This window comes from Corvus moneduloides, chromosome 2 (genome assembly GCF_009650955.1).
Source record: "Corvus moneduloides isolate bCorMon1 chromosome 2, bCorMon1.pri, whole genome shotgun sequence".
Taxonomy (NCBI): Eukaryota; Metazoa; Chordata; class Aves; order Passeriformes; family Corvidae; genus Corvus; species Corvus moneduloides.
In genome coordinates this window covers 44,491,719-44,517,830 of record NC_045477.1, presented here as the reverse complement: position 1 = coordinate 44,517,830, position 26,112 = coordinate 44,491,719, and the positions used below count along the sequence as shown (strand labels likewise).

The 26,112-nt window shown below is 44.6% G+C and overlaps 1 long non-coding RNA gene across 1 annotated transcript; it reads right to left on the bottom strand.

Annotated features, from left to right (window-relative positions):
- Positions 1–395: 395 nt before the first annotated feature.
- LOC116436845 lies at positions 396–5,066 on the bottom strand. Its single transcript, XR_004237085.1, has 3 exons — positions 4,976–5,066; positions 2,523–2,525; positions 396–406 (listed from the first exon to the last, which is right to left on the bottom strand). It is a non-coding gene; the product is annotated as an uncharacterized LOC116436845 (long non-coding RNA).
- Between the last annotated feature and the right edge of the window lie 21,046 nt (positions 5,067–26,112).

Genomic DNA, 26,112 nt, shown 5'->3' with positions numbered 1-26,112 from the left:
AGAAGCTGAATCTTATCTAAAACCAGACAGAGTGTGACTAATGTGGGCAAGTCACACTTGGGCCCTTAGCCAGATGGAGTAAGTCAATGGGAGGCTTCAAAATGCAGTTTAGTGAGCGCTGGTGTGCAGCCTGAGCAAGTCTTGTGTCAGTAGTGCTATCTCCTTTTATTTTTTTACATCTGATGAAAGATAAGAGTTCTCCAAAGCTTAATATTGCTCTGTTAATTAACTAATATATGAGCAGATGTTAACTGCTTCAAAAATGCCAAACATTTCTGTTGTTATTCACTTCAGAGTCAGATGTGTCTAGAAGGTTTTTTTTCAGATCAATGAGCAGGGTTTGAATGCTTAGAGGAGCAATTGTTACTGGCTTGAACTGCAACTGTGCTTAAATCTCCATACTGGGCTTCAAAAATTGCCCTCGAGGCAGGGCTGTATTTTGCCATTCCTGCGTGTATAGAAAAGACAGCATTCACAGAGTGCTGCAGAATATGGACCATAGCTAATTAACACTGCCTCATTAATCTCAACTATCTGAGAGAAGGGTCTGGTTCCTATCACATTTTCGAGTGATCATAGAATCATAGAATGATTTAGCTTGGAAAAGACCTCTAAGATCACTGAGTCCAACCATAAATCTGATACTACCAGGTGCAACATCTACACATCTTTTAAATACCTCCAGGGATGTGACTCCACCCTTCCTTTGGCAGCCTATTCCAGTTCTTGACAACATTTTCCATGAAGAAACTTTTCCTAATGTCCAATCTATACCTCTCCTGGCACAACTTCAGGTCATTTCCTCTCATCTTGTTGCCTGGGAGAAGAGACCAACCCCCACCTGGCTACAGCCTCCTTTCAGGCAGCTGTAGAGAGGGATAAGGTCCCCCCTGAGCCTCCTTTTCTCCAGGCTAAACACCCCCAGCTCCCTCAGCTGCTCCTCACAGGACTTGTGCTCCAGACCCTTCCCCAGCTCCGGTGCCCTTCTCTGGACACGCTCCAGCCCCTCAATGTCTTTCTGGCAGTGAGGGGCCCAGAACTGAACACAGGATTGGAGCTGTGGCCTCAGCAGTGCCGAGTACAGGGGGACGGGCACTGCCCTGGTCCTGCTGGCCACACCACTGCTGATCCAGGCTGTTGGCCTGCAGTACAAGCATCAAAAGGGGACTAAAGACACAGAATTTGAAAGTCCGTGACTGATGTAAGCTGAAACACCAGAACCAAATTCAAGTTACAGAAAAATGAAAATCTAAAGCTTACTGAACAGATGAAAGGAAGAAAACTTTGCAAACATCACACTAACAGGGCTGCATTTTGTAAATTGCTGTCAGTTTGGTCTGAAAGGATTAGGGCTGATTCCTCGCTTCAAGGGATGGCAGTACCACAGAGCTACATTTTGTTGGATGAGTTCTGAAAAAAAGTCTTTCCCTCTAATCAAACACTGCTGTAAACAGCAGTCTCTGACCTACCACTTCTACAGTTTGAATACAAGTCTCCACATACACATCTGAAATGCCATGTGATACTTACTAATTTCTCATTCTGTTATAAAATGTTCTGCACAAAAAAAAGAAGAGCATCTAAAAGACCAAGCAGGCAGTAACCTGGCACAAAGTGATCTGTTACAGCTCCCTCATCCCTTGACTTCTGTTTGTGCTGATGAGAGACGAGATGTCAAATGTGATTTTCGATAGCCAACTACCCAAAGGGCCCTACAAAGTTTTTAACTCTAATGCAGAGAAGCTTTGAAATCAATGCAAGTCCTGCTGTTCCACTCCCACAGGCTATATACTTGCAGCATGTGATAAGCTAAGCAGCAGTACATGTATTCGGGTTGAGACCTGCAATTAAAACCCAGCTTCTTTAAAAAGTACAGTAGTTTTAACATCATGACATGAGCTGTGTCTCTTTCCAAAAGGAGAGATAAAAGCAATGTTTTAATTAAAGTCTCCTCTTTCTTAAATATGCTGTATCACTGTGTGGTAGTTGCACTGCTCAGAGTCCAAAAGGAGTACATGAGTTCTGCCTAATAAAGTTTTCCCTTTGGATCTTTTTAAACTGTGTTGTGTGCTCCTGTAAAACCCCAGTTCATAATTCAGGAACTGGCTGTGTGTCATACTCTCTCCTTATCTTTGCAAAACACTTGTGTTCCTTCTGATGATCCACACAGCCTGCAATAAATACAGAGGTGCATGAGGAACATCCCCAGGCCTAAAAACACTATTGAACACACCTGAATATAAAGAATTTCTATTTACTCAGGGATTCAATGATAATTATTTTGATTTTTTTTTTCACTAGCTGATCCAAACAAGGAGAGGAAAACGAAAAGGAAAAATAAATCATTTCCCAAACATTTTCAGGACACTACAATCAAAAAGTCTGTAATCCCTACTACGATAAAAAAGCAAACCAAAGCCACCAATGAAGAAACAAAAAAAACCCCAGATCACATTGAATTACATGTCAATTCCAGAGAGTAAAAAAGCTAAAGCTGCATTTTACTCTCCTGACTCACAAACCAGCTGCCAAATTGACTCCCAGAGGCTGGTCCAGATACGGCACAAAAAGTAACACTAACTAGTGGGGGCCCGTCAATTCCCAATCAAGACTTTCCCTAACCTGCCATCAATCACAGATTATGATTGTTATTATCCCAACTACCAATATGCTCTGGAACTCCTAAAGCTGCGTCCAGAGATTTTCAAGTATGTTTTATCCTGCTGCAATATACAGCAGATGAATGACCCTTCTGAGCTCTTCCGAATAACATTTTCCCTCTGACCTTTAACCAGCAAAATTAAGACCATGCTCAACTTAACTCTGTTTTTCCCAGTTTAAGAATCTGAAGTGGTTTTAGGAAATGTCATCCAGATATGTATTTGAAATGCAAGGTGCAGTGGTATTCAGGAAAGTTCAGTATGACTGTGTTCAAGATCCCAAGACAGTATCACATTTTTTTATGAAGCAAACTTGAGATTAATGAAATCTTGAGAGACATCCTGTGTTACCTAAAACATAGAACATACCCCAGCCTTCCACAAGGCTAGGGAAGAGAATGCTGTTTGGTACTCGATATTTTTTATAACATCTAGACTAATAAAAGTCAGGCTTTAACCTAAATTTCTGGGATTTACTTTATGTTACAGTAGAACCAAAATACATCAGTTACTAATGAAACCCACAAGACAAGTCAGTTTTTGCCCTTAGGCAAGAAGAAAAGTTTTCTTTTTAAAGAAACTTTGGAATTATTACCATATAACTATTGGCTGTGTGCAAAGCTACTGGGAATTTGCTGCTGGAAGCAGAGACCACTGTCAGGAGCACGAAGCATTGAGTTGTGCTGGCTGCTGGTTTATTTCCCAGTAGAATTTAATCCTTAAAGCTCTCTTTTGCCTCTGCACATCCAAATGACCATTTTTATATCATCTTCCCCCATTCCCTCAACAGCAAGAGCTCCCTCAGCCTTGCCCTTCTAAACCTGAATGGAGCTGATTGGGGCACAAAATCCCAGGTAAGCTTTATGAAAGCATAACAACAACACCAACAAGAACTCCTGATGGATGCCTGAAATAAATTGAAATGGCGTCTCTCCTGACCTCTAATACTTTATATTTGTCATGTTGCTTCTGAACTTTCAGTCCTGGAGTCAAATCCAGTCCTGATAAGACAGCATAGGTACTGGACTTACCTGACTTAAGCTCTCAGAAAGAGCTCTAACTATATGCCACAGAGGCACAGTCTGGTTCCACCTCATTGCTTTTTCAGAAATAGTTCCTTCAAATCACCTGGATCTCCTTGCTCCAGTGACTCCCCAGTGTTTCTGAACTTGCCATTGCTCATGGCAGTCCAGCATTCCTTGCTGGACCCTACAGAGTGCAGCCAAACAAACTGTGAGGTTATCACAGGTGTATCAGCATCCTGAAATAATCCTCTCCCACATCTTTTGTCATCACCCAGACCAAATGCCCAAGGACCACAGTTCTTGCTCTGGTGAATCACACTTCTCTTACCTGAGGCTGCCTATTTGTGTGAAAGTTTTTCCCAGATGTCTCAGAGCCAATAATCAGAAATATTGGCAATTTCAGCAATACCTTACCAAGAACTCAAAATCATTAGTTCTTCTTCAAACCTTACCCTAATTGTTGGCAATCAGTCATCCCTATTATGTAGTGCCAGGAAATGTTCCCAGCCACTGGAACTGAATCACTTGGACTGTTAATTCATTACAATACAGTTTTCCTCCAGGTCATCTAGAAACTTCCCAAATATTCCCTGCTACAGGAAATACCATGGCTAAGAAGTACAGTCAGGAACTGGCCACTCTGTGCTGGAGGGTGAGAATTTAATGCCATGGACATGGACCACCCCCTACTGGGACAAGTTCCAGGTGTGCTTCATTTCCTAACACAGACATAACTCCTGGGTCTTCCATAGAAAAATAGATGAGGTTCAAAAGTAAACATAATAGAAGCCATTAAGGGTACAACAAAAGAGAGTGAAAATTTTGATGATGAGGTCCTCACTACAAAAATAATTTGTTTTCCATCTACAAAGGCAGTTATCCAAGATCCCTCAGCATCATACTGTGAGAAGCAAGTTCACCACCAAGATGCAAAATATCTTAAGTTGAAAATCAAGCCCTTGAACTTCATCCAGAACCAAACTGAAAGCCAGGAAGATTCAAGCGCACAAATGCTACCGAGTCCCCTGAGGAAAGCACAGCCGAGTTGGGAAGCAGCTGCTTCATTTCCCAGGCAGAGCACATTGCAAGGGTTGAAACTCAAAGGGCACAGCCTGGATCCCGGCAGCATTGCTTGCATCTAAAAACAAGTGACAATTTTGTGGATAAGAACAGGCAGAAAAATGCCAGGACCTGTTCAGTTTTTCATCCAGAACAGCCCAGGACTCATCTTGCTTTCCACTGAGTGATTTTTGCTTTAACAGAAGAACTGACTCTAAGTTGTTCTCTCACTTGTTGCAGTGCAGGTGGCAGTGGCCACTGCAGCAGAGCATTCAGAGGACTAGGGGACAGGCCTCCAGAACACAGAGGTCTGATTCTCACCCCGTGGTTACAGCAAGTTCCCAAGTTCCTAGTAGTTCTTAGTTTACATGTTTTAAGCTTATTGATTCAGGAGTTCTCCATCCAGTTTTATGTATAAGTTTATGTTTATGTATTTCCTCTAGTTGCTTATGTATTAGTTTTGGAAAGTTCTCCCTTCTTTGATGCCCCATTGGTCTACTCACGTAATTCCCTCCTTTAAGTCATCCCTATTGGATATTCTTCTGTTATCTGCTCCTCCTCAGTTGATCCCCATTGGTTGTTTCCCTTTGTTCCACCCCCATATAAAATACTGCATGCTGTGGAACTCCCTTGTCTTTGTCCCTCTACCTGCAATAAAGCAGCTGGAACCTACACAAAGACCCCTCTCTCATCCTTTTCCTCTGCTGACACTTTTATACCACCTTTGTTAGGGGCTCGCTCCTTGCGAAGGAGCCAGCTTTCCCTGCAAGCTGCAGCTGACCCCTGCCTGCTGCAGCTGACACCAAGGACATCTGCAGCTGGACACTTTGCTGCCTCGGGCAGCCCCAACAGTGTCACTCACTTATATAGTTTGTTTTCTGTTTTTGTCAACAAGAAAGTTCAATTTCACCTAATTCAAGCTAAGTATCAATCTGATCACTCTTTCGCCACAGGGAAGCCTGGCTTGTGACTCCATCCCTTCCTCAAGGAAGAGAGGGGCATGTCTATTCCCAGCTTGGTGGTCAGAGCTCATGCTGGATGAGTTGCTACAGTGATAGATGGTGATCATTGGAGAGGTGTGAAAATAGACCGTGTCAGGCTAGGTCCCCAAATGCAGTGCTAGTAGGCCCTCAGCTTTGTGCTGCCATGGTTGGGGGCCTTAGCTGGCAAGCAGTAATTCTGCATCATGCCAGCAAACTCTGCAGCCATGGTCTCCTTGTCATCCTGAAGTATAAACTATGAATCATAACCCACATCACCTCACTACCTAAAGAAGCAAAATCAAACCCCTTTTCTGCGATATACATGATGTCACTGTGGAACTCACCGGCACAGAACATTGTCAAGGCTGAAGGGTTGAGCAAGTTTGAGAATTCCAGGATGATCAGTCATTCGTGGTGATTAAACTCAGCAGTATGGATGGGACCTTATCATACCATGTGCACAGGACCATATCCAGAAAATTCCTAAACCACTGAGTGCTGGGATCAGAGGTATTACTCAAGGGCAGTGAGCATTCTTACCTGCTTCCTCCAAGCATGCACTGCTGGCTCTTGGTGGAGACAGTGTCCTGGGAAAGATAGTCCTGAGGCAGCAAGGACATTGCCTCAGTAACATCTGGGATGGGCCACTGTGTACATGGAAAGGGCCTGGTACAAAGAAGGACTGAGATTACCCACAGGAAGCACAGAGTGCCATCCAAACATTTTTCCATTAGTTGTTTGAGAAAGAGAGCAACCCTTTCTCTCCTTGACCATTTGAAAGGCATCCAGATGTCAGGTCCTTTGCTAAGTAATAGCAAAACCAGTCAACAGGTACAGCCAAGAAGCAGTTTAGAGATGGTCTTCCTTTTATTGGAGCTGCAGGAATGTGCACTCACAAGATGAGATTTGCTATTTGTTGAAACATTGCTAGCACTGCTACAAACTCAGTCCACTTTCCTGCTCCAAAGAGTAACTGATTAGGGCTATGGAATGGTACAGGACTGTACAGGGCTTGAGTTTTCTCAGTGAGATAAACAGCTAGAAGGTGCTTCACAAATGAAATGCCTTTTGATTCTACCCTGCTGACTCATAGTCCTCTGCTCAACAGCCTGCTCTGCTGGTTTGCTTGTGTCTTCCCCACAGGACACTCCAGAGTCCAGCAGCCTTGCACATGCCAGAGGGTCCTTCTGCACCCAGCTTACCCCAGCAATAGGAGAAGTGGCATGTGGACACTGGCTGCCAGGGAACATCAAGAGGTTTCACACTTTTGTTAAAGTGCACCGTTCATCTGGCTGATTGTGACAGGACAAAAATTTGAGAAATGAAGAGCTATGCCTTGTCACAGAAGAAAGCTGGATACAGACCAGTGTTCACTAACAGCTAAAGATGATTACCCATCTAATTCCAGAACATCATACTTTATGATACCTAATTTCAGCAATTACAGCAGGGAATGTAAAGAAAAAATCTGAACGAAGAGGACCAGAATGTTGCAGCTAAAATGAAGAATTGATAATTTCTACAGAATGGGCCCAGTTACTGTATGTTAACACTTCAGGCCCTGGTTTGATTTGCTGAAATTACATGCACTTAACCTCCTGTGATGCACAAACTATTTCATTAACTTCTTACTAACAAAGCATGACAAATTCATTTAAATAGGGAAATTAAAAGAGGACAGACCGTGTCTGCATTTACCGTGGACAATCAGCTGTCTTCACCTAGTTTCCTATTTCTAGGCCATTTGCTATTTCCCTTTTACTCCAAAAGCCGTAAAAATAAAATATTTCTCAGAATAAAATACTCTACCAAGAAAAATACTTTTTAGTTACCTAAGCTTGCTTCACCTGCCAGAGGACTGTGAGAGACACCTAGATCCAGTACCCACTGCAGTCAGTTTATGACCTTTCCTTGACTTCAGGCAAGCTTTGGGCATAAGGTAATGTTCCTATTCAAAAAATATGGATCCTCTGGGGAGGAGAGCGGCTACAGAAAAAGTCTTGAAAAAGAGAACTGAAAGAGAACTGTGCAAGGCTCTATGAGCTCTGAGTTCTGGAGTGTTTTCTCTTACATATAAATATTTTTTGAAGTGCATTTATCAGAATAAAAAAGCAGAATATCTGAAAGTTTTTGGCACCCTTAAGTCCCAGCTGCTTACAAACAAACAAAATAAAGGAAAAGAAAAAAACAGTCATAATTGTTCCAACATTAACCTGAAAGAAGCAGAAACTTCCTTTCCACCCATGGTACCATCAGAATACATAAGGTTAAAACAACACTGATCATACCTTGCTAGGTTAATAACCAGAGCAGGAATGATGAAAATAGTCTCAGAAAGAAGCTAAAGATGGCCTCCACTGTAGTTTGAGAAAATAGGAAATTATAGGGGACAAAAGTATATTAGAGGAAGGTGGGTCACTTTCATTAGAGTTGACCATCAGCCACAAGTCCATCCAAATGTAATGTGTGGAGAATCCTTGAAGTCTGAGGGATAATCAAATTATTTTAAAAAGTACAAGATGTGAAAGAAAATTCTCTTTATTAAGGTCTGCAACTGGATCCCTAACTGAAGGAGAACAGGGACAGCTGGAGGGTAATAGCAATCCTCTAAAAGGCAAGAGATAAGGAGCATCTGCTAGCAGGGACCTGAGTGAATAAAAACCTGTGAATGGACACAAAATATTAATATTCTCATCTCTAAGTTCCTCTAGACAATGGAAGAATTAAAGAGCAAACCTTGAACAAACAAGACTTTTGCAACAGATCTCTGTTCTGTGAAATTTAAACCCATATTTCACAGCATGTCATGATTCACAGGATGCGTCTTCACAACTGCACTTCCCAAGAGGAAGCACAACACAGAGCCCTGGAGTCTGTGACACTACCAGTCCCCAAGTACAAAAGACTAGATTTCAATGCACTGGTTTTGTGTTGGTTGCTTGCTTGATTTTGTCTCCCTGTGTCATTTTAATTCTGCCTGTAATCTGTGCACATATTACAGTTAAGTGGCCAGATCAGCAGGGACCTCAGCAAGCCATTGAACACCCTTACAAAAAGGTCAGTGGGGCCCTTGGCACTTTGCTGATGCACACTTTTCTTGTGTGCCGTGTTTTCTCAAGGTGGCTATCTTCCCCTGGAGAGGAAAATAACTGGAACTTACAGCAGTTTTAGCAAACGGATATATAAAGGAATAGAATTCCTTGTGATAGATGTCTGCCACTGGCATCATACTGTATAAAACTGTTTCATAGCCACAACAAGCTTCATTTTGGAAGCAAGAGCTGTGTATTGTTTGGAAGGTTCTTCCTTGTCTGCAAAATGATGGGAGACACCTTTCCTTTTTTAGCTTGATTTTGCTTCTGGCCCATTTATATATCTTCAGTTCTCACATGATTTTGTCTGTTGTCAGAACATCCTTATTCTTCCCACCAGCATTTTCATAGACGGCAGCTGCATTGCCTCCAGCTTCATTTAGCTAAGCTAAACAAGAGAAGCTCCTTTCGTTTTTTTCTGATTTGACAAGCTCCTCCTTCTCTTGTTACCCACAGTAATTCTTCTCCTGACCTTTTCCCGTCTGAAGGCAAAGCTGTACAAGTGGTCCCAGACACATTCAGAACAAGCCCTTGCAATGAATCTCACCATCTCTCCACTGGAAATAGGGGAATATTCCCTTTTGCATACCTGCAGTACTGCTACACTTGGATCAGTCAATACACCAAGAAGTTTCCTCTGGAACAGAAGCTCAATCCTCAGCTCACAGAACAGCTGGCTCAGGTGGCTCCTCCTTCCTGCAGTGCTGCCTATTGAAGGAACTCAAGCAGGTGACACAGAGCAAAACCCTTCTGTAAGAAGAATTAAGATGCAGCCTGCATCTTAATGCTATATAGTAAGCTAAAATTGATGGCAAATGTATTCAGCTGCTGGATATCAGGCATGTGTTATCTACCTGCAGCAAAGTCCACATTCCCAGATTTTTTCTGAGTCCCTCTCTGTTCAACTCGAGGTTTGATGCGCACTCAAACCTGCTGACTTTTCTCTCCCAGCATGAGCTACTGAGCAATTTTGGAGATACTGACTAAATTTGAAGCCACAAGGTGAAGATTTACATGCTAGGTATGCTGGAAGATTTGCAGTGCAATACTTCTGACAGTAGAGAACAAAGCTGTGATAAAGCATCAATGTCTGGGTGAGCCTGCAAATATAACTTGGAGACATCAGCATCCCAGCTGATGTGAGTCACTGCACATCCACAGACACTCCTCAGCACTTGCCTACAAGCTGGTGAAAGCTTTATAACACTGCACGTGTCCTTCCTTCTGCAGTGTGATGGAGAGCATAAGAGAACTTGGTGGCAGAAGCTTGAGTTATCAAAGATATGGGGAAAACTGGAGCTTGGCTGCCGTGGGAATTGAGTGTTCCCTGGGCAGAAACACCACCACACTCTGGTAGGCACAACAGGGCAAATGAACAGGAAGGGAGATGAGGCTCAGTGTCAGACATCCCATCAAACTCCCTGTGCTGCCTGCAAATAGCTTTGGCACACATGCTGCAGCAAACAGCTGCTGATCTTGCAGATATGCAAAGATCTTCCCAGGCTATTTGAGAGCAGGCAAAAGCCACTATTGCTGTTCCTGGATTTTGGCCAAGGGATGAATCTGAATGCATCGAAAGAACAAGGAAGAAAGGCCTGGTGTGTCTCAAGCACACTTGGCTGAGGAACCTGTCATCAAGAGCAAGGCTGGAAAATGCCTGGACTGAGCTGTGCCTGCATGAGGGTGAGTGAGGAGGGCAGCTCCCAACAGCAGCAGTGAGCCCCTCTCAGCAGATCTCCAGCAGCTTTACTTCACAGGGGTTGCAGCAATGCCAAGCCAGTCTCAGGTGACAGAGGATGTTTCACCTGCAGGTAACCAAAATGCTGTACAACAGACAACCCTGACACGTAGGATATTTTCTTGTTCTGAGAAGTGCACAAGCAGCTATACGGGAGCCAAAGCCAAATGATCAGCCAGGAGCAATTGTACTCATCAAACTTGTCACTGAGAACTGTGAAGCAAGGGCTATAAGCAACCACTACCATGAAGAGGAAGCCCTAGATGCTGCATGCTCCCTGGGCATTTATCAATACTCAAGCACCTGGGACTGGACTTATTCATCTGTTTATTTTACAGCTTTACAAAATTGTTCTAAAGTGCTTCTCTTTGCCTTCTATTTTCCAACAGATGTTTCAATATAAATTATAGTAATTATGTATTGTGAAGAGAGTAATTTCCTTTAACAATTGTGTGAAGTGTAATTGTTATCAATTTCATGAGATTTCTGTCCTGTCCAGTTGTCCACATAGCTTGAGTGATCTGTACATCATGCAAATGTAGAGATTATGCTCAAAGGATAAGTTATCCAGATGCATTTTATTCCATTTGGCCTGGAGCTTTAGAACCAAACTGAATTTTCTGGGGGAATCTGAAAGAAGAGGTGCTAGAAAATACTTTCTAGAGGCAGGCAACAGTGGAGAGAAAAGAACTCTGTAGCTCATCCTCATAACATTCTCACATAATAGACAATCAACAGAGGCCAAAAGTGCCACAACCAGTTTCTGTCTTTAACAAAAGTGGCAGGACAAGAAGAATTTTAGCTGAAATTTTCATTCTAAGGCGTGAAAGAGCACTTTCCATAACAACTTTCTGGAGCTGGAGTTACAGATTTTCATCAAGGCATTTGGAAAAGAACCTAAACCATCCATCTCCCGTTCTAATGTGTTAAATGGGACTCTAAAGAAAGATAAGAAAGGCTCAGTTTAAAGCTAAATTAAACACGCTTTATATTTTTAAAGCACTGTTTCCAGGCCTCTCACCCCATCGACTCCCACCAGAGCAGTTATGTTACAATATCTATGACTGATTTTGCTCAAGTTTCTACTGTGGCTAAGCCCATTAAAATACAGAAGATCTGTATGTTCTTACGCATTTGGGTTCCTCATTTTCTCAGTGTCCTCACAATCCCTTTTTAGTAATGTCATAGAGATGTGAGTTCAGAGATCAACAACTTCTCTTTTTAGCATTCACTTGTTCCTCAAGGAAACAGAAACTGGAGCAACCCAAAGGGGACCTCTGTATTTGAGTGCTCCTCATCGAGGACTGAAGGACCCCCACTTCATGAAGATACTACATTATAGCATTTCTATTCCAATGGTTTCTAGCAGCTGTTTAAAAAAAAGTTAGATTTTGCTACGTTGTTTTGGTTTTTTTTATTGTCCCCGCTGCCTGGAAAGTTGATAGCAAATGTGATTGCTCTGATGTATAAATAATCCCTTCTGACTTCAACTTTCCAGTTATTTATGGCAAGCATAAACCCAGCTATTATTGTGTGACCATGGCCTATTGCAATAAATAGTTTGCCTTTCTCTGTGGTGCTTAAATCTCCCCTTCATACACTGCACACATTTTTTAGATAGAACTTTCAGCCTACCATGAAGGATTGGCACTCTAGGGCCCCTCTCATCCCTGTGACCCCTCTCTGCACTCTGAGTCCATCTCCTGTGAATCACTCAAGCACAGATGAGCTGAGGTGGGAAAGCCTTTACAGAGGTCAGCTAGTCCAATGCTCAAAGTAGAGTCATCTAGACTGGGTTACTTAGAACCATGTCTGGGTTTGTTTTGGGTTTGTATCTCCAAGGATGGAGACTCCACAACCTCTCTGGGCAACTTGTTTCAGGGCTCAGTCACTATCACAGTAAAAAATGTTTCTCCTCACATTTAAATGGAATTTCATGATTCAGTTTGTGCCCATTGCCTCTTGTCCCATCACTAGGACACCACTGAGAAAAGCCTGGGTCCACCTCCTTTACTCCCTTCATCGTATATACATTGAATAAACCCCCCTTCTCATCCTCATGCTGAACAGTCCCAGCTCTCTCTGCCTTTCCCCAGATATCAGACACACCAAGCATTTAATCATCTTCATGGTCCTTCATTAGACTTGCTCCCATATGTCCTGTATGTCTCTCTTGTCCTGGGGAGCCCAAAACCAGACACAGCGCTCCAGGTGTCTGCCAAGGCTGAGCAGGAGGGCGGGATCACCTTCCCTGACCTGCTAGCAATGCTTTGCCTAATGCAGCCTGGGATGCTAGTGCTGGGATCAGTATTTCTGGCATACCCCATGGAATGGCAGTGATATTCTCCTACACCACTACAGACAGCTAGCCTAGTTGAACAGCCTTTTCCCAGATACATAATTTTGGACACTTACAGCAACTCTGATCTGCTGGTGCCTTCAGAAGCTTTTCCTCCTCTGTCATTTACAGCTGCTAAGATCCCAATTTGTAATAAAGGTTTTGTTATTAGATAGAAAGTACCTGACCTTTCATTTTGTACTGTTAAATTTCAGTCCCTTTCAATTATTGCAGTCCTCAAGGTCATCCAGTTCTTTCTGAAGATGGTTTGAATATCTTACATTTGTCCAACACATAACCTTTCTCTTTGTAAGCTCTCATTACCTTTTAAGTCTCTCTAGTTGGAAAGCCTCTGAAGAATTACATTCTTTATTCATTTTCCTGCCCTTTTTTTAACTTTTATTATTTCTCCTTTGTCCTTCATCTTACCTGTAGTTGTGCACCATGGCAAAGCCCTCCATCTTCCTCTGATATCAAGAGGAATGCTTAGCACCACCCATTCATTTTCCATTCACTAAGAATGAGGTATATGTACCTTGCAGCAGGAATAACCTAGGTAGGTACCACAGGTACTTCTAAACTACCAAACTAGATCAAACCAAACTTTCAATCTGGGCTGTTAAACCCACTTAAGAATCTTTCTTGTGCTTATGGTGTACTGTAAGTTCAAAACTAAGGCAGGTAGCTGCTCCTTACATCTGAAATGCTAGCATGGTTGTATCAATGTAAGATGCAGCATCTAAGCTACATGCTGTGCTACCCAGAGATCTTCACTGAGCTACAGATGATGACTGAGTGACTTCCTAAGGTCTTACAAATAAATCAGAGCCTAAAACCTCTATATACAGAACTGAAAATGTTGTCTGCCGTGGATATATTCTTGCTAATGGAATTGCAGCTGTGATTTCTTTACTTCCTTTGAGAAGCTCTTCAACTGATTTAGAAATTAGTATGTAGGACATGTACAGGCCAAATAAAAAAGAAATTTAACATTCTTAACAGAGTGATGGTTAGATTATTTACCAAATTTAAGGCCAAAAGCAGGAAAAAGATGTGGCCCTGGTAATTATTTTAGAAGGAACCCTACACAATCCAGCAGCCTGTGAGCGTTAAACACTCGCAGCAGTTACAGGGTGGCCGAGGGGCGGAGGCGAAGGGCTGGCTGACGATTGTCTCTGCTCCACAGGGACTGGCCACCAGAGACCCTCCATTAACTTGTACACTAGCAAAAGTGATTAAATATGCAAGACGTGGTGAAATGAGGAGCAGCTAAAGCTGCTCTTGTGGCAGCATGCTCAGCACAGCCAGGCAGCAGCATGCAGCTTACCTGAGGTGGGGAGCAAAGAAGATATCCAGCCTGTCAGCGCAGCCCAGGGTGGTGGAAGGAGGGTGCCACTGGAGACCAAGCTAGAGGTGAAGAGACTGAAGACAGCATAGGAAACTAACTGAGGGAAAGTAAGGGAGGAAGGGTGCTCAGAGACCCTCCTGATCTGAGAGAAGACCTTCCCAGAAAGTCTTTGGAAAGGCCACCTTTGGGGAAAAAACAACTAAACAAACAAAACCAAACCAAAAGAAAAAAGAATAAATGAACTTGAATTTATCTGGTCACCTCTGTCAACACCCACACCTGCACTGCCCCAGCACCAGGAACATTGCAGATAGTCTCATTCTCAGCAAATGGGAGGTATGGGAGGTTGGTTGCTGCCAGTAAAGGGAAAAACAGGGTCTGGCATTTACCTTGACATGTCATGGGATGAGAATGTACTTATGGGCTCCTACCATTCAGCAGCTGACACACACAAACATGATCACAAATAATTTATGGTGATTGTGTTTTTCAGACTTTTTTTTTGATACACACAGAATCACAGACTGGGTGAGGTTGGAAGGGACGACAGAGGGCTTATCTGGTCCAATCTCCCTGTTCAAGTAAGGTCATGATAAAGTACATTGCACCGGATTGCATCCAAACTGCTCTTGAATATCTCCAGTGGGGGAGACTCCACAGCTTGCCTGGGCAACCTGTTCCAGTGCTCGGTCACCCACACAGCAAAGAAGTTCCTCCTCATGTTCCGGTCGAACTTCTGTGCATCAATTTCTACCCATTGCCTGTTGTCCTATTGCTTGACACCACTGAGAAGAGCCTGGCTCCAACTCTTGGCACCCACCCTTTATATACTTACAGACATTGATGAGGTCCCCTCTCAGCCACCTCTTCTCAAGGCTGAATAGCCCCAGTTTCTTCAGCCTTTCCTTATAAAAGAGATGCTTCAGTCCCTTTACCATCTTTGTAGCCCGCTGCTGGACCTGCCCCAGGATCTCCATGTCTCTCTCTTGTCCTGAGGAGCCCAGACCTGGACACAGCTCTCCAGACAAGCTGAAAGGAAGTGAGGTCACCTGGTGATGTTCTAGCAGCTAGCAGAACAAAAAAGAAGCACAGTAAAGCCTGGAAGCACTCATCCCAAACTGCAGACAGAGTGAGCTCAGAGCAGACTACAGCAGAGAGTAGCAGAATGCAGAGAATATGTAAAATGCAGTCTTGGCCACCTTTTAGAAAATGAAAGAATAGAGCCAGGTCCAACTTACATGGAAGTGACAAAAATACCAGCTCCCTGAAAGAACTGAAAAAAGACACTACTGGGATAGCAGTGTCAAACACAGAAGTCACCCTCACAGCAAATCTACTTTTTCACAAAAACAGCACTTCAGCAACCAGCTTCATGAAGAGCTGCTGAAGCAGAATTGTTCCAGTGGGGAACAAATCCAAACAAAACAGAGCATATCTTGCTTGGACCAGAGAGGGTTTATTTTCCTTTGACCCTGGAAGCCAGAAGTTTGATCAACGTGTGCACAACACCACAGTAATAATGATTGCAACAGGTATCAAATGTCCTGGGAATATCCTTTGGTGAAGTGTGGCTCCTTTACCAGCTAAATATCAGTACATGATCTCATAGCTACAAAACAGCAATAAAAAGGAAAGATAAGAAGTGTTTTGTAACACATTTTTTCTCACATAATGCAGAAGAGGAGGGAGACTTGAGAACAGGGACACATGGTATTGTAACAGTCAGCAAAAGTCATGAGAGAAAGATGAAATTATGATACAAGTGAAACTTCTAAGAAAATAGGTGTCATCAGGCTTGTTGTCCACAACAAGCTCTCTGCAACATTTATTAACTTGGGGATGGAAAAGCAGTTCCAAGTGGATAATGAAAATAGCTAAAATTGATTAATTAACTTCAGAAAATGTTAATTTTTTAAGAAAACAATGGACAGAAAATATTACAAGGCAATTTTTATGCAAAAAAAAAAAAAAACAAACCAACCCAGCAACAACAAAAGCCAACAATCAAACAAACAAAAAAGCCCAAGAAGACACATACTTGTCTGGCCCTACTTGAATTCAGGAAACAGGACACATGTTTAGAAATTGCTGTATTTGTATCAAAATGCAAGAGACAGAACTGCGAGGAGCTGCTGATAATTTGTGGTGCTCCTCATGGAGTCCGGCAGAAATTGGCAACTGCTTTGTTTGAGCACAGCAAAGCTCTGTGCAATGATAGCTGATTATTACTGTCATTTTTTATCAAGTAATTCAGCTAAGCTTCACATTATCCAGCATAGTAGTGAATGACATAATACAGTATTTGCCAAACCTCTGATGAGCTTGTTTTGAACACAGCACAAGACACAAGACACTTCTAAGACTGCAGAGGATCATGCTTCATACAGAAACTGCAATCTATATCAAATGTATGCATGCCTAAGCAAAATTGGATGTAAAAAACCAAGAATAAGAGTCCCAAAAGTGCCAGTCACAGGCTTCAAAATCTTCACATGCACATGTTGAAGAGGCTTTTGAACTGTGTTCATCTTCAATGGAACCAGCTGACCTCAAGGCTGTAGTGGGTACAGCCCCTTTCAGTTTTCCAAGGACCAGGACTGTCCATTCAGAAACACTTAAATGTTGACTACAGCCCCAAATTCCACTTCTACAGAGCCGCTGGATATTGTCAGCTTGGAGATCACCCAGCCACACTCATATGCTGAAAATTCCCTGACCAGACATGTCTTAATCATAGAATGCAGCCTCTACCGCCTCCCAGTAAAAGAACAGATCAGTGAGAACAGCTGCAATATTAATTGCACAAGTTGAAAATCATAGAATCATAGAATGGTTTGGGTTGTAAGGGACCTTAAAAGTCATCTAGTTCCAATCCTCCCTGCCATGGACATTAACACCTTCCACTAGACCAGGCTGTTCAGAGCCCCATCCAACCTGGCCTTGGATACTTTCAGAGATGGGTCATCCAGAACTTCTCTGGGCAACGTGTTCTAGTGCCTCACCACCCTCACAGTGAAAAATTTCTTCCTAATATCTAATCTAACCCTACCTTCTTTGAGTTTGAAGCCATTCCCCCTTGTCCTGTCACTACATGCTCTTGTAAATAGCCTCTCTCCATCCTTCTTGTAGCCTTCCTTCAGGCACTGGAAGGCCACAGTTACGTCACCCTGAAGACCTGTCTTTTGCAAATGAAGCTGCAAAGTTAAAATCACCGTGAAGAATATTTTATTTGCTGTTATATGGTCTTATGGACTGTGCTGTATCTGCAAAATTAATTCGAGATGAAGCTGATGTGGGCTGGAAGATGATGAGTGTTTTCTCTTGAAATTTGGGTATATAAAGGCCAAAGTGAAGGCATAACAGCAAGCAGGCTTAAAAGCCAGCACAGAGAGAAGACCCCACTTACCAAATGAGCATCCATGCAAGGACTGATCACCCTTTGATCAGGCTTTTCCCACAGCTCAGCATACAAGCATATTAATGCACAGGTAAGTGTTATTGAGAAGTGCCTAGCACAAGTGCTGGGATTTGTCAGTGTTTCTTCTATTTTCTTTTAGCACAAGAAGAACCAGAAGTCAGTCATTTTCTGCCCTTCTCGCTCTGCACCAGGTGTGGTGTGAAAGCAGACCAAACAGCTTTATTTTGGTTACCTAGCTATGAAAAGAGATTAGCTCGGTTGGTTAGAGCGCAACATTAATAATGCAAAGATCGTGGGTTTGATCTCTGTATGGGGGATTCACTTAAGAGTTGGACTCGATGATCTTTGTAGGTCCCTTCCAATTCAGAATATTCTGTGATTCTGTTTTTCTTGTAACAAGCCCCCAGTTCTTCCAGGAGAATCAGGATCAAAATTGATGCTGCTCTAAATGTGTGAATAAAGACCAGAAAAGACAAAGAAAATGAAAATTAACTATGAGAAAAGGCTATCTCTCAAAGCTCCCTGAAAGGATACACTATCCCTACATATATTTTGACTACAAACCCACGTACAAACTCTAGTGAATTTGTACATCATGGATGTATCATAGAACCATGAACTCATTTGAATTGGATGGGACCTTTAAAGATCCTCTAGTCCAATCCCCCTGCAATGGGCGGGGACACCTTCCACTAGAAGTTTTCTCAGAGCCCTGTCCAACCTGACCTTGAATGTTTCCAGTGATGGGGCATCCAGCATCTCTCTGGGCAACCTGTTCCAGTATTCCACCACTCTCACTGTAAAAAGTTTCTTCCCAATATCTAGTCTGAATCTATCCTCTTTTATTTTAAAACTCCTTGTCCTACCACTACAGGCACAGCTAAAAATCCTGTCCCCATCTTTCTTATTAAGCCCCCTTTAGGAACTGGAAGGCTGCCATTGGGTCTCCTCAGAGCCTTCTCTTCTGTAGGCTGAACAGCCCCAACTCTCAGCCTGTTGTCACTGGAAAGGTGCTTCATTCCTCTGATCATTTTTGTAGCCTCCTCTGGACTTGCTCCAACAGCTCCATGTCCTCCCTGTGCTGGGACCCCAGAGCTGGATGCAGCCCTGCAGGTGGGGTCTCACCAGAGCAGAGCAGAGGGGCAGAATCCCCTCCCTGGCCCTGCTGCCCCACGCTGCTTTGGATGCAGCCCAGGACACCTCTGGCTTTCTGGGCTGTGAGTGCACATTGACACCTCATGTGGAGCTTTATCATATCATCACTGAGGTACAGATAATCAGAGCCAAACCAGCCATTAAAAGGATTATGACACTATTTATTACTGAATGGAAATTTAAAAAAAAAAAAGAAAAAAAGAAGAAAAATAAACTATTTTTCAAGTCATCCCAGAGCAGAGGTAAGCTGTCACACAAGTCTTTAAAAGCAACCTCACACAGTGTTCAGTTTCAAAAGCTAGGTTACTTCTTTTTAGCCTATAGACACAACAGCATAAGTAGTAGGGGAAGGAGAACTGTACCGAAAGGAAGAGATACCCAGTGGCCCAAAGATGCTGAAGCCAAAAACCTTGCAGAACTGCCAGCAGGGAGCCTGTCTCAAAAAGAACCTCCTTCCTGAAGATGAGTAGTGGTAACTACATGTATTTATCAGGTTAATTCTCTTTCAGTAACTGAGCAGTGGGTGGGCATATATTTCATTAAAATGGCAAAGGCTTTCGCCTACCATAGACCAAAAATATAAACATGAATATGAAAGGCCATGAATTATGCACTCTGCTGTCTTTGATCATCAAGTGGGGAGGAGATTTTTAAAAATTACATTCAGGAATTAGCTCAAGTTACCAGAACACCTCAACATCACAAGTACCAAGTAGGAGTTGATCTCTTAGCTGATCAAAAGCTGATTTGTTGCCTGCCTTTACAGTAAATACTTGCAACATATCAAGCTGCCTGTAAGATGTGCACATTTCTCAGTAATCAGATACAAAGAATAGCTCTTCCATACCTACAGAAAAAAAACCCGCTAAATTAACAAGATTTGGGTTGATAAAACAAAAATTATTTCGCATTTGGTGATAAAGAGACAGAAAGTCTGCTGCCAGCTGGTAGAGATCTCAGTGCAGGAATCCTTCTGCCATACCTGAATACCCACACAAAGCCATGCAGACCCTTGCTTGGATTCTCCTTTGTAAAGCAAAGAGCCAGGATCTCATGTCTCGGGCCAACCATTTCTCTAGCACCGTGCTATCATGAGTTTTTTTGTGCATTCAGTTCAGTTCAGTTAGCACCAGGAGGCTTCTTCACTTCCCAGTGGAAATATGCCATCACTCAGAGGCAGCTGTTTGTAAAGTGGAGGGAGGAGAGAAGCCCAAATGTCATACAGACTTTCACTTTAGTCTTATACCTGAAGACACATGATCCCCCTCATAACTCACCTGGGTTGGGTGTTCCCAACATGCAGCCACATGGTCTCTGGGCGAATCCACTGTGTTGACACTGGTCACACAAACAGTGCTCACCTCCCTTCTCTCTCACCACTGCAAACCATGATGATGGAGGAAGCCTGTGAGCTTCCAAGCACTGAAGCATCCTGCAAAATCTGCTGCCTTCACCGACAGCCATGGTCATTTACTCAATAATTCACTAAATGCATCAGGTGGGCAACAGGACCATACATCAGCTACAGCTGTCACCTTCCTGTGCTGATTGTCCCCAGTGAGCTGCCAGGCACCCGTGCTCCTTCTATACTTGCATCTGCAGGCTCCTGCACAGGGTCAGTCTCAGACCTACACATGAGGGAACCATCAGTCATTTTAAAAGCAGCAAGGCTCTGACATTCAGTGAGCCAGCAACACAGGCATGACTGCCTGTGCCCAGATTATTTAGAGCTGAGAAGGGCCTGCCTGCCAGTCTCGCTGCTGGGCAGCAGCTGCCAACTCTTCACTCACACATGGGCCTCTTTAGATGCAATGTTTAGATGTAGATGTAATGACCCAATGTTTTTCACCTTTATAAGCAGGATGATCACTTTATATTTAAAGGTGAGAAATATATTTTATTTTATACCTCTGAGCTTTCAATTGTTTTCTTCTCTACAACAGGAATCAGTGAGGGTTGCGGACAACCAGAAGCTTGCCAGAGGCACTGCCCCAGACAGCATTGCAGCCCATGGAAGGGAAAGGCATCAGGCCTCACTGCCCAGATCAGCTGCACGACAGAGATGGTGCAGGAAGAGACAAAGAATAGGAATTGCAGGGAGAACAGGCAGCTACTATGACAGGGCAAATCACATTGCTTCTTGCATGCTCTATGCAGATGCCAGACATCACAGCTCTGCAGCCTACTGGCTTCTGCCTGTGGTGGACAAGAAACCAAGTTTCCATGGCGCTCTGCCAGGTCTTTTCCCAAATGATGCTCTGCCCTCTTCCCTCTTCAGACCCTGGAAAAAGTAGATGCAGGCAGCCCTGTGCTCTGTGGTGGGTTTCAGGTAGGAGAGGAAGGGGTGAATAGCTGAGGGATCTGGCTGAACACACCTGTTAGAAAAGGAGGATTCATTCAGTTCCTTCTCATTGTGGGAGTGTTGAGTCAGAGGGAGGTGTGTGGACTGAGGGGATTTATGAGGGTGGTGCTTGCAGAGCTGGGAAGACAGCAGCCCACGAGAAATAAAATGTCTGTACATGGAAACTGCATATGGTGGAAGACATGATAACTACACTTGAAGTTATTAGTTAGAACAACAAAGAAGACAAAGGGCAAATAATATCTTTGTCTATACTTCTACCTACTGTGAATAAAACACTTCCACTTCTCACACCCCAACAGCAGAGCCCCTGGGCCTTCCACATGGCCCTCTGTACCCTTCTGTAAAGCTCTGTTCCCCAGGCCCACCCCTGACTTTGCTCTGCCCTGTGAAAGCCCTGCATCCCAAGCAATGAGATGTCCCTGACCATGCTGCTACAATTTTCCAAGAGAGAGTTCTGCCATACATGTATGTGGCAGGAAGTGAGGGAGGAAGAGGAAGTTCTTCTTTGCGGTTGTGCTTGATGAAAGCACACAGAAGAGATGGAGGAGAAAATGCCCTCTCTAACTTCTTCCCCTTGCTATGCCTGAACTCGCCGTCTCTCTCCACAGCCTGAGGAATGAGAGAGTAGGAAAACTATGGGAGAAAAAACACAAATAGAGAAGATTTCTGAGCCTAAGAGCAGCACATTCTAGTGGGCCAAGTGGGAATAATGGGTTTTTAATATCTGGAAATTATTTAGATCCCAGAAAGAACACCATAAAATGTCTACAGGTTAGAGAAAATAGAAAACAGGATGAGAGGAGTCACCCTATTCTTTACAATTGAGAAAACTGTTCATATGGTCCAGTTTGAGCGCTTTCTTCACCAGCAAACTGTGGAGACCAAAAATATAGATAATTCAAAATTGGCTGAATAAGTGCAGAAGAAAAATATGTGCCGGGGTTTTAACACAAAATGTGCCATCTCTAGTTCTTTCTGTTCTTCAGCTACACATTGCTGGATCTGGGGATTTCAGGAAAGTATCACTACATGTTTGACCTCTTCTTATATTCTTGTTATTGGTCAATGTCAGATATAGGTCTTGATCTAAACAGAGCTTTACCTGACCTGGCCCATCCCCAGCAGATCAGACAAGATCTTGGAAAATCTAGTATGTTCCTCTTTCTCCTCTCACTCTTCTTTTTTCCCCCCTTTGCTCTAAGCAAGATAACGTTCCACCAGAATATATTTGGAAATGATAGATCAGTATGGATCTATGGATAGATCAGTCAGCTTGGACAAAATGGCTGATTGGTGTGCTTGTTAAGTCCCAGGGGATTAACACATTCGTGATAAATGTTAGGGAAACAATGCAGAATCTCAGATGAGAAAGCCAGGTCATTGCCCCAGACAGAATGCAGCAGGTCTGTGACCATTCCACATCTGAAAGCAGCTCATAAGCAGAGCATCACAGAACAAAGCACAGATGTGAAATGACAAAGAAAACCCACCAACTTTTTTGCAAACGCCTTGTTGGGGTTTTAGTTTAGTCTGTTTTTTCTCTGTTAAAGGAATTTTCTCCCATATGCATGTTGCTAGGGGACAAATAGCTGTACTTAAGAAAGACAAAAGGGGAGTGGGGCGGACCTGGCTACTCCTTTGTCTATACCTGGGTGTGGGGTCAGTTCGCTCTGAGCGTCCGGGGAGAGAAGCTGCAGAGAAAGGAGCTGCTGCTTCTTTCTTTTTGGCCGTTCTTTCTTCCTGCTGGAAACAACGCCGGGACCCCAAAAGCCACTTTCCCTGCCCTGCTGGAGACCGAGCTGTGGCTGCCCTGCTCCGCTGCTGCTTCGAGCTTCCGCTACGCTGTAGCCCTGCTCGCCCTGCCTGCCTGGGCCTCCGTGGGTTTTTCCCATCTGGATACATCTCGTCTGCCACCCGGGATTTGCGTTCGTCCCTGCCGTTCCAGCCTGCTGTCCCTGAGAGCCCGGGATCAACTGCCCAGCGGTTTGTGAAGCCTTTGTTCCATCCCTTCCCGGGATCCCAGGGCACCAGAGCCGCGGGTTTCCCGAGCTCGCTCCGGAGCGCCCCCTGCAGCCGCGGGGGAACCATCGCACCTGCCCTGCTCACCGGGAGCCTGCCAGCGCCCCTGCCGGCTGCGAGCGGAACTGCACCCGAGGGGAAATAGCCTGACAGCCGAGAAGGCTGGCACTGGGTTTGTGATTGCTGTTACTGCCATAGTTGTTGTTGTTTTGTTTGACTGGTTATATACATATATATATATATAGTAAAGAACTGTTATTCCTATTTCCCACATCTTCGCCTAAAGGCTCTTGATTTCAAAATATAATAACTTGGAGGGAAAAGGGGTTATATCTGCCACTTCAAGGGGGGCCTCTGCCTTCCTTAGCAGACACCTGTCTTTCAAAACCGAGACAGATCTTGGCGCCCAACGTGGGGCCTAAGGGCATTAAGAGATAGAGGTGAAAAAGGAATAACAGTTCCTCGATAACTTTATTTTGTGTGCTGGATATTGGAACCTTGTTAGGCAGCACTATGTGGTCTAGTTTACCCTGGTTCGGGTGGCATGTAGCCGTGGCTATATTCTTCCCCTTTGCAGCTCCTTACTTGAATATGGGTCCTCTGACTAAGGCTACCATTGCTGTTATCCAGCTTGCGTTATGGGTCGAGAAGGTGAGGAATTCATGGGTTTTTAACTTCCTCCGGAATGTGGGCACATGGATAAACAGCTATCACACACTGAGCACATGTTTTTGGGGTTATGTTAACAATGGTACCTTCTGTGAGGAAATGACACCAGGAGAAGTTTTCTCCCAACCCCTCAACCAGTTCTTTGGGCCCACCCCATCAATTTTCGAAGGGTTTAAATTCCCTCTGAATACTAACCATCTGCTGCTGATAGGCCTACTCTATTTAGCATTCAAGGATAAGTTGAGATTGGCTTGGATATCTACCCGGACACCAGCCCCAGAGACTAGAGATCCTGCCCCAGAGCCTGATCCTGCCCCAGAGCCTGACATGGCCCCAGAGAGTAGAGTTCCTACCCCAGAGCCTGATCCTGCCCCAGAGCCTGACACGGCCCCAGACACTAGAGATCCTACCCCAGAGCCAGAGCCTGCCACAGCCCCAGACACTAGAGATCCCGCCCCACAGACTGATACTGCCCAACAGTCCACCTCAGAAATGGACTACCCAAACTGGGTGGGGGTACTGGCAAAAGGGATGCAGGAGATGTGCCAAGAGATGGGTCAGGTGCGCCAGGGGATATGCCAGGAGATGGGTCAGGTGCGCCAGGAGATATGCCAGGAGATGGGCCAGGTGCGCAAGGAGATGTGCCAGGAGATGGGCCAGGTGCGCCAGGAGATATGCCAATTGCTAAGGGAATACACCTCCTCAGCTAGTGAAAAACCCTCTCCCTGCCCCAAAGAGGGTGAGTCCGATGGTGCAGCAGTGGAACCCACGGATGTTACAACCATCCAGGCTTCAGCTGAACCACAAGGACAACCACAGCCAGCAGCAGTCGCCCCTGTGCAAAGGAGGAAGTATAAGACCAAATCAGTACGACCAGTTAATGATGATGGGCAACCAGGGCCCTCACAACCAGCAGGAGAGCCAGAGCCAGAAGTCATCACTGAGTCCCTGTCGCACGACAGTCTCCGTGCTATGCGAAATGACATTGTGCGAAGGGGGCGTGAGCCTTATACCACCTGGCTGCTTCGGGTTTGGGACCTTATGGGCACAAGTGTGCAACTGGATAGTGGTGAGGCAAGGTATCTGGGATCGTTGACCCAGGACCCAGGTGTGGACCAGATATTTGTGAGGGAGCCAGGGCCTCTCTCTCTTTGGGAGCGGCTCTTAATGAGTGTGAGAGAAAGGTTCATTCACAAAGAAAGAATGCAGGAGTATCATCATAGAATGCAGTGGAAGACACTCGAGCAAGGGATCCAACAGCTAAGAGAGGTGGCAATATTAGAGGTACTCTTTGGGAGGGATGGACAGCATGATAATGACCCCGATAAGGTCAGGTGCACAGGACAGATGATGTGGAACCTGGCAAGGCTAGGGCCATCACAATACACCACCTTCATTGCAACGATTGATGCTGACAATACCCGAGAAACAGTGGGCTCTGTTGCCAACAGGCTCAGGCATTATGACAGCATGATCAATGGCCCGCTAAAAGCTCATGTCTCTGCTGTGGTCCAGGACCTCAAAGAGGAGATGAAGGAGAAGATGGAGGAGATGAGGGAGGAGATGAGGAGGGTCAGTGTGGCACCAGTGCGAGTCACAGGCCCCCAAGTCAGAGCCCGTCGTCCCCCTGCTAGAGAGAGAGGGTACACCCCACGAGCTGAGCTGTGGTTTTTCCTGTGTGAGCATGGGGAAGACATGAGAAGGTGGGATGGGAAACCCACCTCTGCCCTGGCAGCGCGGGTGCGTGAACTCAAGGAGGGAGGCACTAACCGAGGGGGTTCCGCTAAGGTGAAAGTAGCCCCAGCCTCCCGTGACCGAGCTGCCAGGCATTACAGAAGGGAGGATGATATGTCGGATCCCCTTGAAGGTACCTCGAGCATGTACACCCAGGGAAAGAATGATAACCAGGGCTAGAGGGGCCCTGCCTCTAGCCAGGAAGAGGCACGGGAGAACCGAGTTTTCTGGACGGTGTGGATCCGATGGCCTGGCACATCAGAGCCACAAAAATATGATGCATTGGTTGATACTGGGGCACAGTGTACTTTAATGCCATCGGGACATGTGGGGGCAGAACCTGTATCCATCGCTGGGGTGACTGGGGGATCACAGCAGTTGACCCTTTTGGAAGCTGAGGTGAGCCTGACTGGGAAGGAGTGGCAAAAGCATCCGATTGTGACCGGCCCAGAGGCCCCGTGTATTCTGGGCATAGACTTCCTCCGGAATGGCTACTACAAAGATCCAAA